The sequence below is a fragment of the Elephas maximus genome, chromosome 22 (genome assembly GCF_024166365.1).
Source record: "Elephas maximus indicus isolate mEleMax1 chromosome 22, mEleMax1 primary haplotype, whole genome shotgun sequence".
Classification (NCBI taxonomy): Eukaryota; Metazoa; Chordata; class Mammalia; order Proboscidea; family Elephantidae; genus Elephas; species Elephas maximus.
Window position 1 is genome coordinate 57,189,627 of NC_064840.1, and position 20,006 is coordinate 57,209,632.

A 20,006-nucleotide genomic window follows, 5' to 3' on the forward strand; every position below is an offset into this window, starting at 1 on the left:
AATGGCCAGGCTATTATTCTGAATAATAACCCTAGGGCTGCATTGAACACGTTGCCTAATTAGACTTCACGCGAGGGGAAAAAATGCTTTAATATTTAACAAGCATAATGGTATAATCAATGTATACAGATCAGGCCTGATACAGAGTATGCCTTATTAAAGAGAGAGAGAAGGACGGCTACGGGAAAGGATATAATCATTAAATGTAAACATCTCAGCAGCTCCAACTGGGAACACCAACTATGTACCTGAAAATTACCGCTTCAGCCCCAGAAACTCAATGCATTATTTAGTCCTGTCCTCTTGCTCAGAAGACCGTAAATACAGCCACACCACAGATTTAATAAAATCACTTGATTCAGGTAGATCATCTTTGCTGCTTCTCACAGCTGTCTTTTCTTAGCCACTTTTGCCAGTATCTAACGCCCAATATGCCAAGATGTCCAGCATCTCTCTTCTAATCGTTTCAGTTAGATAATTAGTCCTGCATTTTATCACCTTCAAGAACACTTAATGTGCTGGAAGCCTTCCTGACTCTATTAAATGTGCTCAGCCCGCTACAGGATTATGAATACATAATTTGCTTATAGGTAGGTTTTAAGAAAACGCACAGTATGCAGAAATATAGTTAAAAGCAGACATGCTTATGAGCAGCAAATTATAGCAAAAGAGATTTCTAAGGGTGGGTTTTCTGTTTGGTTTTTCCAAGATTAGCTTTACAATCGAATACAGAGACCCTAGAGTATAATTTGCCCATTCCCGAACACAGTTTCTTGCTTCCACATATTCATTCATTCATTCGGCACATTTTTATCAAGCAGTTATTTTGCCTAACACACAATGCTATCTTCTTGGGAATACATCCAAAAACTGTATAAAAAAATTTTTTTTTTTAGGCTCCAAGGGAGCCCCTGGGTGGTGCAAAGGGTTAACGCGCTCAGCTGCTAACTAAAAGATTGGAGGTTCAAGTCCACCCAGAGGTGCCTTGGAAAACAGGCCTGGTGATCTACTTCTGTAAGATTACAACCATTGAAAACCCTTTGGAGCACAGTTCTACTCTGACATACAAAAGGTCTCCATGACTCGACAGCGACTGGTTTAACTGGTATGCGCCAAATGTCTACAGTCTGGTCCAAATATGACATAAAAGCAAGGACGACACCCACCACAGTATAATGTGTTATGCTTGGAAGTACCAAGCCGATCTTGGGGGTAGGAACTTTAGAAGCAAAGAGTCCTATGTTCAAATCCTGGTTCTGCCTCTCATATTGTCTGAGCCAGACAAGGTATTTCACCTCTCTCAACTTCAGTTTCTTTAAGTATTTTTGCATGAGTTAAAAAAAATCCCACATGTAAAGTGCTTCGGATAGTATTTAGCACATAGTACATTTCTTTGTAATCTTCGGCCATTTCTGCATTGCCAGAAGGAAAAAAAAAAAAAAAAGGCCTCGTTTTAATTGGAAAACCCATTATTCAATCCCTGACTTGGCTGCAAGGATACCCATAAGCACAACTTATCTCTCTTTGGGCACCTACAATCCCATTTTTTCCTTGTGTTCCTAAACAAACTCCTGCAGGTCTATTCTTACCAAGTGTTTCCAGGAAGATCGTGGACTTGAAGCGATATAAACAAAGGATTTCAATTTTTAATCCATCAGCTGGATAGGTACAAATGAAGCTGAGATCATTTTGAATCAGCTTGATTCATGAAGCTTATTGCCTTCATTTCCATTTCTGATGTCTTAAAATCCACTGGGAATAAAAACAAATTCCATTAGCCTTGAAGTAGGTGCTGATAGTTCACCATCCGGTCGTGGATTAAATTGTGTGCCCCCAAAATATGTGTCAGCTTGGCTAGGCCATGATTCCCAGTATTGTGCGGTTGTCCTCCATTTTGTGATTGTAATTTTACGTTAAAGAGGATTAGGGTAGGATTGTAACACTCTTACTAAGATCACATCACTGATCCAATGAAAAGGGAGTTTTCCTGGGGTGTGGCCTGCACCACTTTTTCTCTTAAAAGAGATAAAAGGAAAGGGAAGCAAGCAGAGAGGGGGGGACCTCATTCCACCAAGAATGCAGCGCTGGGAGCAGAGTGCACCCTAGATTCCTAGACCAGGAGAATACTGATGACAAGGACCTTCCTCCAGAGCCAGCCAACAGAGAAAGCCTTCCCCTGGAGCTGAGAGCCTGAATTTAGACTTCTAGCGTACTAGACTGTGAGAGAATAAACTTCTGTTTGTTAAAGCCATCCACTTGTGGTATTTCTGTTACAGCAGCACTAGATGACTAAGACACATCCTAAGGGAAGACGTTCCATGTCTTGTTAAGTCATAGCTTGATAATATTTTCTCTCGTTTTGTTTCACTATTCTGTAAGCTCCTTGAGGTCAGAAACCCATGTCTTTTCACCTGTGCATCTCCAGCACCAAACACAGTGCTGGGCACACAGTAGGAGCTCCATAACTAGATTCTGAGCTTCTTGAGAGCAGGTAATTGTGTAGGTGGCATCACTTTATACCCATTGCCATCATGTTGATTCTGACTCATAGAGACCCTGTAGGACAGAGTAGAACTGTCCCATAGAGTTTCCAAGGAGTGGCTGGTGGATTCAAACTGCCAGCCTTTTGGTTAGCAGCCATAACTCTTAACTACTGCGCCATTTTAGGGGCACTAAAAAATACCTGCCATGGCATCTAATGACACCGTGTGGCACATCAAGAACTGATGATGAAAACAAGAGACCTGGATTCCATTCCTAACACTATCATTCCACTAAGTAGCAGGGTCATGTTAGATATGTCACTTTACCTCTCTGGCCCTCCATCTGCTCATCTGCAAAATACAGGGTTAGACCAGATGACCTCAAAGGTGTTATCATTTCTACAAAACACGACGTTAGACCAAATGGTCTCAGATGCTATAATTTCGGCTCATTCATACCTGCTAACAAATAGTCGTCTCATTATCTCTAACTCCAAGTTATTAACCAACCATTAAATGAAGCCTATAAGTTTTTCAGGAACTAAGTGTTTCTTTCAAATGCACGATTTTGCTATTTCAAAGATTTCTAGTCTGTGTAGATAAAACAAATGAACATGGCCAGCTTTATTCAAAGCTTCTCCATTCATACTCTCTGGCCTTCACTCCTAAGGGACTGGAGCAGAAAAAGAAAAGGTGACTAAGAGCAGCAGCAATAATAGCTGCCCACTTCACTCAGGCATGTTACCTGCCCAAGAATAATCACAACGGGGCCAGAGTCCAAAGGAGCTCTGCCTCCCACATGCCTTCACTCCAGGGTTGAACCACTTCCACAGACCCAACAAGCACCAACTCCTGCTTCAAGGCAACCAGGCAGACAAAGGATCCACGCCCTCCTCTCACCTGCCCTGCCCTCACAAAAAGTACAAACACTCACTGGGGCAAACCCAATGGCCACCAGTAGAATGTGCCATCCTGAGAGCATGGGAAAGAAACCACAGCCCCGATACTCAGGGAGAAAATGATTTCTGCATGGGTCCATAAAGTCTTGAGTGGGACAGAATCCAATAAGTGTATAGTCTCTGCATCTTCTCCTACTTCATTCAGATCAAAACACAGAACATGACACCACCTGTCCTGCCATAAACTGTCTAAGGGTTATCCGCGCTAGTAATAACCCAGACATGGTCCAGACTAGTTCCTGGAGGAAGGTAAAGTGGTTTCTCCAGTGACACTGAATAAACTTCCCCGTATACCCAAGAAGAGTAACAGGAAAAGAACTGCAAGACTTTTCATTATTGAAGTGAATGATACGCCCTCTACAAAACTATTTTCGAGACAGCCAAGACCCAGGATGTTGAACCAGCTTTGTTGATCAAATAGAGTAAACTCATTTTATGCTCAGATCTTGGCCGTCCCTTTTGGTTTTGGCCACCGTTTGGACTGATGAATCAATTCACAGTCCAGAAGTTTCACTGTTTCACATCTAATGGTCTCTGAGTCTACATAATTAAATTCCTACTTTACAGATTAAGAACTTGTTCATGGCCACAAAGTGAGTCTGCTCTGGAATGCTGTCTCCACCTACCTTGTCTCCTTCTGTAGCAACTTTTCTACGCCTCCATCTACAGGAGAAATACAAGAAAAATCTCCTCAAATTCAGATCCCCCCTGTTATTTCAGATTCAGAAATCTATGGGCCATGAGTTTAGTGAAAAAAACAAAAGGAATCTCCCCACCAAAAAGCATGCTTTAGATAGAAACCAGAGCTTGGAGGTTATAGGTACATTCAAAGAAATGTCCCCAAAAAAACCAAGTTCCTCCACCCCCGTTGGTTTTCATTATGTAGCTACAAATGTACTCAAGTAAACCTTATTTCTATGCAAATAAAATGTTCAAAAGCACCCTGGGTATTTTCTGTTACTTCTGTCTATGGAGGGCCAAAAAGTAATTGTTTCCTGTCTGGGAACTAAGCAAAGGAAAAGCTACGATCCTTTGGACAGCTCATGAAAAGAGCTAAGAGGCATTAGGAATTCCTTCTTTAACAGAAAGTCCCGTCTCTGTCTCATTCCCCTCAGTCTTAGACCGTAAGCTACATAAAGACACCCTGTGATTTTCTGACATTGGTTTCCATATCCAAGCACCTTAGCATGGTAACATGCACACAGTGGGTATTCAAGACACATTTGACTACAGTAATCTAGAACTTTTGATAAGAAAAAACTAAGAGTAGAATTGGAAGATTCAAGGTCCAGCACAATATAATACGGAACGTTCCTCCCAGTCTTCCACATGCTCCTTGATCTTTGTTTCCTCTCCCATGCTTCCTTCTCGGTGTCTCAGTAACAATAATTGCTGGCACGTATTAAGTATCCATACTATGTGCTAAGTGGAGTTCCTGAGTGGTGCAAACAGTTAACATGCTCAGCTGCTAACCGAAAGATGGGAGGTTTGAGTCCACCCAGAGGTGTCTCTGAAAAACCAGCCATTAAAAACTCTATGGCATCTTGAGGTGCCTTGGAAGAAAAGCTTAGCAACCTATTTCCAAAAAAATCAATCACTGAAACCCCTGGGGAACACAGGTCTACTCTGACAAACAGGGGGTCACCGTGAGTCAGAATCAACTCAGTGGCAACAGGTTTGTTTGTTTTTAGTTGCAATGGCAAATCCCACTGTTTCTGTACTCAACCATCATTCCAATAAAGGTTCCAGAATTGGAAAAAAAGAAAAGCTTGTAAATCACAGTTCTACCCTGACACACATGGGGTCGCCATGAATCGGAATCGGCTCCACAGCAACTGTTTTAGGTGCTACGCAGTTTACATACGTTATCTCAAATAATCGGCAAACCACCCAATAGGATGGGCCCTATTTCCCCCTTTTATTGACAAGAAAACTGAGATTTAAAGAGTTAAGTAGCTTGCCCAAGATCACACAGTTAAGAAAGAGTGGAGTTTTGAACTTGGGTCAACTTGACTCCAACTCCAAAGCCCATTTCCTCTTGGTGCTGCTTCCTCATTCCGTTCATAATTTTCCATATTTTCTCACTTATCAGAGTACTCATGTACATTCATCCTACTAATCTTCCCAAAAGCCATATGAACTAACTTGGATTTCTTTTCAAGGCATATTCTTCCTCCTCCCACAAAGCTATCCTTCTGGTTTTGTTTTTTTTTTTTTTTTTAAGCTTGCTCATTGGTTTCATTTTAATACACTCTATTAACTCTATAAAAGGGGCTTTTGAAAATTACACCAATTTGCTTTAAATAAACTATTTCTCAATTTAATACTGTGTTTAAAAAAAATTTTTTTTTAATCCTGAATCAAGCATCTTTTGCACCTGGGCAGGTTCTGTTTGCTTATTCACAGAAGGGCTTATGTCTGTGTGCCGTCGCATAATAAAAAATGAGTCAAGCCCTCCTGCCCCCCCCAGCCGAGGTAGACATTTCTGAACTGTAATGATTTTGTAATCCCCGCATTCCCTGCCTACCACACACAGCATCTACCCTGGACACCAAACAAGGCAGCTCACTATCATCAAGCAACTAGGAACATCTCTCTGAAAACGCTCCCTGACCCAACAACTGCAGAAATGCCAGCAGGAGCTTATGGGGAGGCTCCCGTGGGTCTGAGCCCCTGCCAGCCCGTGAAGCTGACCTGGATGTACTTCACCCTTCTCCAAGGGAAAAAAACCCAAAGGGCTCACCTATTGTGTGGCACCAGCTACCCCCCGCAGATCTGGAGTGAGCATTGGCAGACAACTAATAATTCTGAAGGAGCTCTTTGCTGACAGTGGATGCATTGCTTTTGGAAAAACCCTGCAGCCCGAGACAAGGGAGCTGGAAGTGTCTAACAGGCAATGCAGCAATCTGGGGGTGCAGACGAGCTGCAGAGCTCCTAGTTCTGAAGCAGAGCCTGTCTGGGCTGGTTCTGCACATCTGGGCCAGCTGGCCCCACCTTATGCCCCTGAAAGACAAGATGCTGGCTTGCATCCTGACCTTGCTCTCCACCTACATCCTAAACCCTCTCCCCTCAGCCAACCTCGGGCTCCATCTCTGACTTGTTCCCAATTTCCATGAGACCTGAGTTCTTGGCAGCTCCCCATCCATAGCCTCACACTTACCCCTTAGGCCCAAGCCTTATTTCACACCACAGGTACCTATCCTGGGCTCCAAGCTACCGTTGCCTCCTGGGATTTGTTCTCCTCTGATCAGCCTGGGTAATAGCCCAGTGTGACAGGGAACCTATCCTGGTACCAGCTCAACCCAACACCACTGTCAGGTTTGCCCCAAACCCCATAAGACAGAACCAGAAAATAACTTTTTAAATAAATTGATCACATTCTACCTTGGATTTTAGATACCTTTCTCTCTACCACCCGTTGTAGTGTGTGTGGGGAGAAGGGAGGGAGGCAGGCACGGGAAGGAGAAAGGAGATAGATGAGAAAGGAGAAGAGGAAGGCATCACTACTGGTTAGTACCTACTACCTCAGGGTGGCTCAGCATTACCTACACATCTCATTTAATTCTTGTAGCAACCCCATAAGGTGTTCTTATCCACATTATGCACATGAGGAAACTAAGCCTCAGAGACGTTCAATAATGAGACCAGACCCACCCAATTAGTACGTGGTGGAGCTGGGACTCAAACCCCAGGATTGGCCAGCTCCAAAGGCTCAAACACTTTCCTGTGGTCTTCCACGTTTGTATTCCCTGCAGAATCTAACAACGTGCCTTCACATAATAGGTGCTAAATAAATATTTGTTGAGTGAACGCCTGAATGGTTGATTCCACCCTTCACACCTTAACATTCTGCAACCCACACATTTGATTTTATTCATACAGTCTGCTTATAACATGCCGGCAAACTGCCTTGATAAGAAGCTAAAAGTTACATAGAAACAGGTCATACTATACAGTGTTTTGAGCTACTAGGAAAAATTACATATACAAACCTATAAATAAAATGTGCTGAAGCCCACCCACTGATAAAAATTCTTTAGTCATCTTGCTCCATCAGGCGTAGGAATGGTACAAAATACATTAATCTAAGTAAAATTATTATTATTTTTTTTTAACCCTCAGAACTTCAAGACATTTTCTGGGCTCCTAATTCAATGAGTATTTATGCTGGAAAAAACTGTAAGGAGGTTATGAGCTCAAAACCAGGAGTCAGGCTGACCTGGCCTGAAGTTCCAGCTCCACCACTTACTTACAGCTGACCTTGGGCAAGTGACTTAGAATTTCTAAAGCTTAGTTTTCTTATCTGTAAAATGGAGATAATAACTGTGCATACTTGATAAGGTGGTTGTGCTGATGAAGTGAGTAACTTGTGTACCATGCTTAGGAGCACCTCTGTGTAGTTAAGTGCTGGGTAACTGTTAGCCATTTTATCGTGTGAAGAGAACTGTAATGCAATTGCAATGAGAAACCTTAAATGAATTACTTGCTTTTGACTCATTATAAGCATCATTCCAGATTACTGTGACTAGGATTATCTACCCTGAAAGCAATGCAGTCAATAATAACGACCAACAGTTTTATACACACACACAGATACACTGTTCTGTGCTGTAGAGTTAATTCTGACTTACAGCGACCCTACAGGACAAAGTAGAACTGCCCCGTAGGGTTTCCTAGGCTGAAATCTGTACGGGAGCAAATTACCCGGTCTTTTCTCTCGTGGAGCCACCAGCAGGTTTGAACTGCCAACCTTTTAGTTAGCAGCCACGCGCTTAACTCTTGTGCCAGGCGCCGTTCACCTTTAGAAACAAGAGCATCACACACAGTTGGGCAGACTGTCCCCACACAAGGGAATATCCAGCAGGAAAGTGAATAGAAATTCCATTCACTCTCTGCTTACCAAGCTGTGTACCCTGGCACAGAACTGTACACCCCAGAGGAAGGGGCACATTTTTCTAAATTGCACAAAGGCACTTTATGGGCTAACAGCAACTGTGTTTACATATATCAGCCAATACATTAATTTTAGCAAGTTTCTAATGAATGGGAGAAAGTCACTTGCAAGACTACCCAGGACCTAAGGCAAAGATCACCATTTGAGTAATTTGATTAACAGAGGAGATGGGCAGACCACAAGATCATCAGTGAACAGTTCCTATTATGAAGCCGCCTGGTGTGTGCCCGTGTGCCTTGGGAACACAAGTAACTCATGCCCTAATGTTTAGTATAAATAGTTCAAATCTACCTCCTCTATTTTCCCACCCCTTTTCCTTCATCAGCTCAAATGTCCCCTGTGTGTGCGTGACCCCAAGATAACCAAATCCTATTCTTTGCATTGTCTAAAAACAACTATCTGTGAAGCAAAGTGATGTTTTGCTAAGTGATAGGTTCAAAACATTTCATTGAAAAGTCTAGCAAACGGTTGCCATTTTTATCCAGGAGGCACCTCCCAAGTGCCGATTCCTAAAAATGACTCCCAGGTATAAAGACTCATTCATTTCCTCAGGCATCCATAATCTCAGCCAGCTGAAGGGCTCTTGCCCAAACTAGATGACCTGGTTCTGCATTAAGCTTTCTACCTATCATTTTAACCTAGACGCTGCTTCCGTCTGGGAAGAGGCAGGGAGGCAGGGAGACGCCATGGCCTTTGCTAGCTGGATGTTTGAGGAAAAAAGCAATACTCTTCCAGTCACAGAAAAGCATTAGCCTGTGAAAACTGGATCTGTGTAACTCTTGGCTATGTACAGAATTCCTCCCCCGCCCCCCCCCAAAAATTTAACTGAATAAGAAGGAAATGATGATAAAAATTATCCGCGACCTTCATGTAAAATTTGTTCTTCTTACCCTTTTCTCTCAGCCCTGGTGGCACAATGGTTAAAAACACTTGGTTGCTAACCGAAAGGCTGGGGTTTGAACACTCCGGCCTAATCCACAGGATAAAGATTTACAGACTTAGAAACTCTATGGGGCAGTTCTACTCTGTCCTATAGGGTCACTATGAGTTGGAATCGACTTGACGGCAGTGGGCCTGGTTTTCTGGGGGGTACTCTATTCCCTAAAAGGAGCCCTGGTGGCACAGTGGTTAAGAGCTATGGCTGCTAACCAAAAGGTCGGCAGCTGGAATCCACCAGTCGCTCCTTGGAAGCCCTATGTGGCAGCTCTACTCTGTCCCGTAGGATCACTATGAGTTGGAATCAACTCGACAGCAATGGGTTTGGCAGTGGTTAGGTGTTTAGCTGCTAACCAAAAGGTCAGCAATTCTAATCCACCAACTGCTCTTGGGAAGCTTATGGGGCAGTTCTACTCTGTCCTATAGAGTTGCTATGAATCAGAATCGACTTGACGGCAACGGGTTTGGTTTGGCTTAAAGAGTGCTAGCCTAGATCATTCTGGAGAGAAAATCAGATTGCCTTGCTTTAAGATCTCTCCATGTGAAAATCATAACTGAATGATAATTTTCTGAACTCAGAGAAGTCCTGCTAAATAAGATAAGAAAACCCCTAGTAAGATTTAAGCTGAACCCTAACTGTTGCTAATTTTACTTTTACAGATTAATGGTATTTAGTTTGTCACTGTAATTAGATTTTGCTGGCTACCTGAAAAATAAAATGTTCTATTACTAACTTATAAACAATATGGCAATATTTGGGGTAATAATGTTTGCTTACATACATTTTCAGAATTTTTCCTACCCAAACAGCAAATTAAATCTACAAATATAAACACCAACATACCTTTGGGTTGTTCAATAAATAGTCTCAAGCCTGACTAGCTTCATTCAAATTACAATTTAAAAATAAGAGGTCTTTTCAAAAACTCACACAGAAGAAAGGTGCCTTTCAAAGATACACCACGGAATGTGGCAAAATATATCTTTGAAAGGTGGAATTTAATGTGGCACCCTTCTAAAAAAAGAAAAGACACCAGGAGCTTCTAGTGGCCAGACAAAAATTCCTTGAGAAACAATTCGTACTGTTCGTTAGTACTCTAAGTACCTATTTAGGACATGAAGCAATTTTAAACACATGAAAAGATAAAAATTAACCCCCCTAAAGACATACCAAAAAACTGATAATTACCAGATCAAAATCACGTATTCGAATATAAAATCAAAAAAACCCATTGTCATCGAGTCGATTCTGACTCATAGCGACCCTAAAGGACAGAGTAGAACTTCCCCCATAGAGTTTCCAAGGAGCACCTGGTGGACTCGAACTGCCGGCCTTTTGGTTAACAGCCGTAGCTCTTAACCACTATGCCATGAGGGTTTCCATTTGAATATAAGCATATACAAAGCAAAAATTCCAGTCCTCAGATGGCCTTTAAAGCCTTAACTCTAGAGTTATTCTAAAATGGTACTGAATATATCATTGAAGACCACCCTCATTTATTTTTAGGCCTTTGGTCATGCTTTTCACACAAGGTTGCCCTTTCTAATGAAGTATTCTCTGTCAGGAGTCCAGGAAGTTAAATTGCTTTGCTACCTTAAAGGACAGAATAACGGCAATAGATGACAGCTCAGGCTGATACACTATGCAAAGGAGGCCCCTAGTGGTGACACTTCTGCTCCAACGTGGCTTCCTACATTTTATAAGACTGCTTCCTCATGAGGGCAAAATCAATAGGTAATAAAGTCTACCTGAGCTTGGCCTCTTTAATAATCGCTATTAGCCTTAACGTGTAGTAGGGCCATCATTTAGAATCCCGGGGTCCTTTCATAAGAAATGTAAAAAGAAAGCTGTGGCCTGCAGAATAACTTCATTACATTCTGTATTTCAAATCAACAGAATATTTGAGCCTTTACACCCTGCCAGGCACTGAGCTGGGCATGGAGACACAGACTGAACAGGAGAGAGGAGCACCCTCACAGAGAAAAAAAAAATTTTTTTTTTACCCACTACTATTTCTTTTCGATGTAATCACATTGCCTTAAGGACAGAGCTAGAAAAAATGCGAAGATTCGGAACTGCAACCTGTCATCGTCTGTCTTTATAACCGAGCCTTACCAACAAGAAAAACCTGAAGTATTGCCCAATCCAACCCCAAAGTGTCAGCTTCTCATTTTCACCATCCCAAGTAGGGCAGCCTCTGAGGTTGTTCAACCAATGATGGATGGATGAATGAAAAGTAAGACTGCATAGAAGAAGGGATTTTAAAATATGAAAATCATTTATATATGCCAGAGTTGGGGATTTCTAAAAGTAAAGGAAGACAAAGGACAAGAAACAACATTTATGGAGCACGTCCTATGCTCCAGGCACTGGGATCACCTCCTAAGTGTGATTTCATCTGTCCAACATCTCTGTAAGGTGAGGAGTCTTACCAGCATTTTACAAATTATAACACCGAGGCTGGGAAGGAAGGGGTAACTTGCCCAAGGTCATACAGTTGATAAACAGGAGAAACCACCTAGAACCCAGGTCTCCAGGACAGCAAAGCACATGCTTATCTCACTATAGTGTAAATTGTTGAATCCACATTTTGAGATTTTGCTTTGAACCCCATTAGTACAGTATACAAATATACATGTGAGATTTGAAATCCAAGATGAACAGAATTAAAGCATTTGAATACTGTCTTATTTAGAATACACACAGGGTGGTAGCTCAGTGCAAAGCAATCATTAAATTTTCATTGTGTTCCTATGAGTATGGCCCTTCTCTTGCTTTCCAGGGATTGACATTCTCTGGGAGCCCAACACACCACCCCATATCACATTATGCACTACCAATGACACGTGTTCAAGTCGTCTTATGTGCCTAAGGTCTAAGTTAGTATTGTTTTATGCTTCTACTACCAAATTTGACAAAGACTTTTCTCCTTCCAGTTAGCAACGTGACAGCACCACACGAGTTATTAACGCTCACTGTTACAAGTGTCACCACGATAATTATGACTTTCTTGTACGAACAACGTTCACAGAATTCAAAATCCGGTGGAATGAAATTTAAATTTCTAGTAAAAAAAAAGTGAAAGAACAGTTAATAATCTTTATTAACTAGATATATCTAATGACATTCACACATAAACTGTGCCAGGGCTTGGAAATCAGAATAGAAGTGGAGTTGGCAAAGGAACCTCTCTCGTTTATTAATATTTCAATAATTAGTATTTCCCAAGGCTAGCTGTTTTAGCATGTCCGTTGCTGTTGAAATCTTTTTTTCTCCCATCCTTCTTTCTTTGCTCAGCGATGAAAAGATAACTTCAAAATTACTGACGGGAGTGCAGGTGCAGGAAGCGTCACGGAAACAAACAACTTTGCCGGGGCTTTGCAGGGCTTTCCTCCTCTTCCCGGCCCTCCAGGCCCCGGCCCCCGCGACTATGCCTTCGAATAGCTTCTCCTCACCGACCGCACAAAACCCTGCCTCCGGCCATCGTCAGGTCGCAGTGACCCTGCACCGCGGCCCTGGTTCTAGCAGAAGACGCGGCCCACCCGCCACCTTCGGCACGCCCCCTCCACCCTCGCCGTCAGGGCAATAATAATACAACAATATCAGCAGAGTAGTCATGGGCACAGGAGTAAAGGGTACTTTTTGGTGGGTTTTGGAGAAAGTCATTAAACAGTCGAAGGCCACGAGAAAGGTTAGTGAAGCCAAGGGACCCTGGCAGCCCTCCTGCGCGACCCCGCGCCATCCACCTGAAGGCACCGCGCCCTCCGCGGACACCGAGCGGCTCGCCACCCCCGGCGCCGCGCAGCCCCCGTCCCGCGCCGGCGCCCGCCGCTCCGAGCCCGGCAGCGACCGAGGGAGGCCGGGCGCGGCACATCCACCCCGGCTGGCTGCGGGAGCCGCCCCGAGGTCGCGGGCTGGGGCGGCGCGAGGAAGCGGCACCGGCGCCCCCGGCGGCGCGCCGCGCCCGGCCGGCCGAGGGGACCGACTCACCCCGAGGCGCTCCGCGGGCTGCCCAGTCCCGGCTCGGCGCTCCTGCTGCTCCGGCCGCCGCCGAACTTTCCCTCCTGCGCGGCCGCCGCGGGCTCGGCTCCACCTCCCGGCTCCGGCAGCCGCGGAGCCTCCAGGGACCCGGGGGGCGGGGAGCGGCGGCGCGGCGGTTCCCGCGGGCGGGCTGAACCGCGGCCAAGCCCCGGCGCTCCGCCGCCGGCTGGGAGCCGGGCGGGGGCCGCGAACCCGCGCTCTCGCGGCGGGAGCCGGGGATGGGGTCGGGCTCGTCTGCGGGACCCGTTCCCCCAGCGCGCCCCTGCAGCGCGTCCCTGAGGGCTGTCGCCGTCGGAGCGGGGCGCCGGGGCCAAACCCCGCGCCGGGCAGGGGGCTGTCGGGGCTCTCCCTGTCTGAAGGGAGCGCGCCCGGAAACCAGGGGTGCCCCGCAAGTGGGCGGTTTTACACGTGACTGGGCACTGAGACCTGGAGAAGCCGAGGGAAGCGCCCCAGGAGCGGGGTACAGTACCCTCCTTGCGTGTGGTCCTTTCTCTTTCGGGAGAGTTCTCCAGCCCCCTCTCTGTTTCCTTTGCCTTCATCTTGTAAAGCCCCACTGATCTGCCCTCGCCTACTTAGGCCGACTTACATACAAAAACTTTGTAAATTGCGGAATTCTTTAGTCTCTGTCTTGGCTTCTCTGGTAAATTACAACGCCTTCTCTAGATATCTTTTCTTTACAAGCAAAGGTCAGAAACCCCTTTAGCTCTGACATTCACCGCTGTGGGATTTCAGTGATCCCTGCAAGGACCTCTGACGGCCACTAGGAGGCCTAATAGAGGAGAATAAAGACTTAAAAAAAAAAAAAAACTTTAGCCATCAAGTCGATTCCAACTCATAGTGTATCTACAGGGCAGAGCAGAACTGCACCCATGGGTTTCCAAGACTGTATTCTTTGCATAAAGGGCTAGTGGGTTTGAACCACCAAACTTTCAATTAGCAGCCATGTGCTTAACCACTGCACTGCCGGGGGTAAAAAGCAAAAACCAAATCCGTTGCCTTCGAGTCAATTCCCATTCATTACAACCACATAGGACAGAGTAGAAATGCCGCATACGGTTTCCAAGGAGCAGCCGGTGGATTCGAACTCTCGACCTTTTGGATAACAGCCGAGCTCTTAAAAGTCCCTCACACATACGTATACACTGGGAGGGTGGGGCACGGGTCGCCTTTTATTGCAAGTGCCCTAAGCCTTTTGTGGGCCCTCCTCTGAGGAAAACGAAGTTTGGAGGTATTGTAATCCCCAATTTTCAATATAATGAAGGAGACTCAGGAGGAATTGGTGTTGGCATGGAAGAAGTCTCTCCACTCACAGATGCAGCTAAGCAACTTACAGAGGTCCCTCTACTGAGCTTTGACAGAATCGGAGCTAGAAGCCAGTCCTAAAATTCCTGGTGCAGTGCTCCTTCTGCCTGGCACTCAGAATGCTTAACGTCCCCATCTGGGCGATTGCAAGGCACCAGACTTTAGGGTGGGCACCAGGTAGCAATCCCAGGGGCAATGGACACAATCCTGAAGCAGCTGGTTTTCCTTTAAGCAGTTATTTACCTGCAGAGAGCAGCCCTGAAGCAAGCCCACCACCCATCACCACTCCCCAGTCCACCCACCCCTTGTCCATTCTCCTTGCAACTCAGGCTGCTCTCAACCTCAGGAGCTCTATCCCTGTGCCCATTCCACCCCTCTGCAGTGAGTTGTTCACCCTTGTAACTTGACCCCACAGCAATTCAACTGGGATTCAGGAAAGAGGGAAGAAGCAGGTGTTTACCAAATGAATGAAAAATACACTGTCTATTCTGTTACTGCCAAAAATTACTGCATGACAATGAAAGTAATAAAAAGTTAACATAGCGTGCACACATAGATACGAGGCATTGGCCAAGCCTCATCCATACATTATCTCACAACAACTTCATCAGGCAAATCGAATGATAATCCCCAGTTGGCAAATGGAGGGGACGGCACGGAGGCTGGAAGTTAGTTATGCGTTGTGTCAAGGTTACAGCTTTCACAATCAAGCACTCTTTGGGTAACCAAGTATCATGGATTGAACTGTGTCCCCCAAAAATATGTGTTGTAAATCCTAACCTCTATGCCTCTGGTTATAATCCCTTTTGGGAATGGGTTACCTTTGTTTTGTTAATGAGGCAGGATTAACGTAGGGTGTGTTTTGAGTCAATCTCTTACAAGATATAAAAGGAGCAGATTAAGCAAGCAGAGATGGGGGAAGATAGATGCCAAGCCACACGAAGATCTCCAAGGAACCAGGAAACAGAAGCTGAAGAGACAAGGACCTTCCCCCAGAGCTAACAGAGAGAGAAAGGCTTCCCCTAGAGCTGGTGCCCTAAATTTGGACTTCTAGCCTCCTAAGCTGTCAGAAAATGAATTTCTGTTTGTTAAGGCCATCCACTTGTGGTATTTCTGTTGTAGCACCACTACATAACTAAGACACCGAGTAACCTCTTCAGAGCCTTCTATCACCTATATGATAGGCTTTAAGGAGGGAAGCTAGTTTGGAAGATAGTTCAGATGGCTTGAGCAGGAGCTACCTAGCCCAGCACAATGTTTGGCTTAGATTCTATGTCTATGTGGACTGGCTTGGGCAGAGCAGAGATACCCTGGTTGCTGCAATTGTCTCTATTACAATCCCCTAAAACAAAGAGGAGGGCTCATGTTGTATAAGGATGTAACTGGTGATAAAAACAACATAAATAGTTGTTTATGGTATAAAACTGCATAGGTATAAAAGTTTTTGTATGTTATAAAGTAGGTATCAATTTAATCCAGGATGTTATAAGTGCAAGATGTTAAATGCAAGATTTGTGGTAGCCACAAAGAAAACATCTAAAAAATACACACGAAAGGAAAGAAGGGACTCAAAATGGCTCACTATAAAAAGTCATGAAACACAAAAGTTGTCAATATTTAAGGAAATAAGGGACAAAGAAGGTATAAGGCACACAAAAAAAACAACAAAATGAAAGAAGTAAGTCCCCTTTACTGACAATTACCGAAAGAAAAAAAAAAACCCACTGCCGTCAAGTCTGACTCATAGCGACCCTATAGGACAGAGTAAAACTGCCCTGTAGAGCTTCTAAAGGAGCATCTGGTGGATTCAAACTGCTGACCTTTTGCTTAGCAGCCATAGCACTATGCCACCAGGGTTTCCCTGAGAATTACAGGGAATGTAAATAGGCTAAATGCTGCAATCAAAAGGCAGAGAGCACCAAAATAGATTTAAAAAATAATAATAATTCAACTATGTGCTCTCTGCAAGAGTCACATCTTAGGCCCAAGGATATAAACAGGTTGTAAGCGAAAGGATGAAAAGAAATATTCCACGCAATTAATAACCAAGAGAGCTGGAGTGGCAGTTTTAATATAAGACAAAACAGATTAAGTCAAAATTTGTTAGAAGAGACAAAGAAGGACATTACACAAGGACAAAAGGGCCAATTCATTAAGAAGATATAACAATTATAAGTATATATGAACCTAACATCAGAACACCTAAATATATAAAGCAAACTTTGATAGCATTGAAGGGAGAAATAGACAGCTCAATTATATTAGTTGGCAACTTCAGTACACCCCTTTCAATAATGGACAGAACATCTAGAAAGAAGATCAATACGAAAACGGAGGATCTGAACAACAGTATAAACCAACTAGACTTAACAGACATACATACTCCACTCAACAACAGCACGATACACACTCTTCTCCAGGGCACATTGATCCTTCTCCAGGTCTGACCACAAAGCAAGTCTCGATACATTTAAAAACATTGAAGTCATACAAAGTAATTTTCTCCAACCACAATGGGGCAAAATTAGAAATCAATAACAAAAAGAAAACTGGAAAATACACAAACATATGGAAATTAAACAACACACAGTTAACTGTTGGATCAAGAAAGAAATCAGAAAATACTTAGAATTGAATAAAAACAAAAGCAGAAATATCAAAACTTATGGGATTCAGCAAAGGCAGCGCTCAGAGGGAAATTTATAGCGGAGCGAGCCTACAGTAAAAAAGAAGAGCGAGCACGAATCAATAACCTAACTTTGCAACTTGAGGAATTAAAAAAGAACAGCAAACCCAAAACGACCAGATGGAAAGAAATAACAAAGGTCAGGGCAGAAATAAATGAAACAGAGAATAGGAAAACAACGGAGAGAATCAATGAAGCCAGAAGTCGTTTGTTTGTTTTTTTTTAAAGGATCAATAAAAGAGAGAGGGAGATCACTTCAGGGTTGATTACATTTCCTTTAGGGGCTCTTAACACACTTGTAAAAGTACCTGAGGTTATCATTTTCCAAAGTTTTTCCATTAGGATACTGATATAAATCAGCATAGCGTATACATATCAATATGCATCGTATCAGTATATAGCAATAGTCATAAAGGCAAAGCTAGCTGAGGGTTTGATGCCCTTAGCTATATTTCGACAGTAATCAATACATGAAAAAATAAGGAAGGTGAAAAGATGATAAAATAAAGCTATGAAATTAAGTAATGTCGTATGAGAAAAGATACATTTTCTGGACGTGCTACCCGAAAAGAAAGCAGATATATAATAGCCTTTGGTCTATCAGTTTGGGGGCCGATATTATGAACCAGCGTCCGAGTCTGAGACAGCAGTGGTTGACGGGAAATGGACAACCAGCTTACCTCTGAAGCTCCTGTTCTTACCGATACCTACCAAAATCGAGACAGTGAAACCAGTAGAAGGATGGGTTCCTTTAGACTTCAAACGCCAAACCCAGATGTAAAAACGATTTTTAAGACTTCTGACAAAAAAAGGAAATGTTTCCCATACAGATTTTAGGTTTTAGCTACAGTGTTCTTCTGTAGTTAAACATATTTTATAAATAAAATGATTTAGGAATCAGAATGTTGTTTTCATTTCTGAGGCCATTAGAAAGTTTCCTAAATATGTTGATGATGATGTGGTAACAGTAAAGAAACATATAGAAAGTTCTGGAAATAAGTGAACTCAGATGCCAGAGTGATTTTATCCTCTTGGAGAAAAAGGCAGTCCATGTAAAAATAGATAATAATACATACAGTGTGGAACTTTTACATTTACAAAACACGAAATATGTATATTTAATGTTTTGTTTCAAATATATGCTGCATAGGTATTAAACTTTAAATACAAAAATATTTCACACATTCGAGGTCAGACTTCTCAACCTGACCAATGTTTGGTCAGGATCCTTGAGAACCTTGATCCCAACCCATCCAGGAGCTCAAAGAGCGATTGTAAAGCTCATCTGTTAAAACTCAATTACTTTGCTTTCTAAGAGACACATTCTTATTTTAAATATAATTCTAACAGTCAGGGTTATCTGATTTCTTAGATCACAGCAAACGTGGTGTGTAGTCAGAGATAGCTCATTAGATGGGAGAGGTTTGCTGTACTCAAGCGTAAAGACTGTGGATGAGTCATTAAGATAGGGTTAAATTATATTCCACACAGTCTACTTAAGGCATCTTGAAAGTGTGCAGTGTGCTTCCAAAGAGTCTTTCATTTAAAATGGGTAAAATAAATAATGTTTGACCCAAAGAGGTAAACTTTGTTTTTCTACGGGAAAAAAAAAAAAAAAATCATATCGTTTTTCTCCCTGTCAGTCCAGGAGGAAGACGAAAAAGAGAAAATGTGTTCCATTCATGTCACCACTCCCAAGCAATCTTTCCCAAACAACAGCTGGCTGGGGAAGCTCCCCGGGGCAATGCTTTCAACAGAATAACTGAGATCTCACATAAAGCCATCTAGTACATGAGGCACTTCACAGGTTGACTTACATTCTACTTCTCTGCACTCAACACTGCCGCGCCTCTCTCTATAGAGGAAAACAAAAGGGTGAGAGAGGGAACTACAGAAAAACAAGATCAGTGAGGCAGCAGAGACTGCTTCACGTGTGGCCTGCATCCACCTGATATAAAATCCAGATATCCAAACACAGATCAGTGTAAATGTTGCTCTACAGTAGCTGCTCTAATTCAGAATGTGTAGGTGTCTTAGTTATCTAGCGCTGCTATGACAGAAATATCACAAGTGGATAGCTGTAACAAAGACAAATTCACTCTCTCACAGTCTAGCAGGCTAGAAGTCTGAATTCAGGGTGCCAGCTCCAGGGGAAGGCTTTCTCTCTCTGTCAGCTCTGGGAAAGGTCCTTGTCATCGATCTTCCCCTGTCTAGGAGCTTCTCAGCACAAGGGCCCCAGGTCCAAAGGACACGCTATGCTCCTAGTGCTTCTTTCTTGGTGGTATGAGGTCCCCATGTCTCTCTGCTCGCTTCTCTCTTTTATTCCTCAAAGAGATTGATTTAAGGTACAACCTAATCTTGTAGATTGAGTCCGGTCTCATTAACATCATAGAGATAGGATTTATGACACATAGGAAAATCACATCAGATGACAAAATGGTGGACAATCACACAATACTGGGAATCATGGACTAGCCAAGTTGATACACAAATTTGGGGGGGGAGGAAACAATTCAATCCATAACAGTAGGTCTAGTTCACCCTAGCCTTTATTTATAGGTAGGAATACTGGTTTTCAAACATTTTCCCTGTAATAACTCATGTTTTTATGATTTACAGAAAAGGGGCCCTCCAACTTTCACTC

The 20,006-nt window shown here is 43.4% G+C and overlaps 1 protein-coding gene across 6 annotated transcripts in view; it reads right to left on the minus strand.

Moving 5' to 3' along the window:
* The window catches only part of CSGALNACT1 (chondroitin sulfate N-acetylgalactosaminyltransferase 1), a 394,288-nt gene extending 380,805 nt beyond the window's left edge, over positions 1-13,483 (minus strand). For all 6 annotated transcript variants that reach the window (XM_049866776.1, XM_049866775.1, XM_049866769.1 and 3 more), the window contains exon 1: positions 13,324-13,483. The gene's annotated coding sequence lies outside the window, so the exon portion shown is untranslated. The remainder of the gene's footprint in view (positions 1-13,323) is intronic.
* Between the last annotated feature and the right edge of the window lie 6,523 nt (positions 13,484-20,006).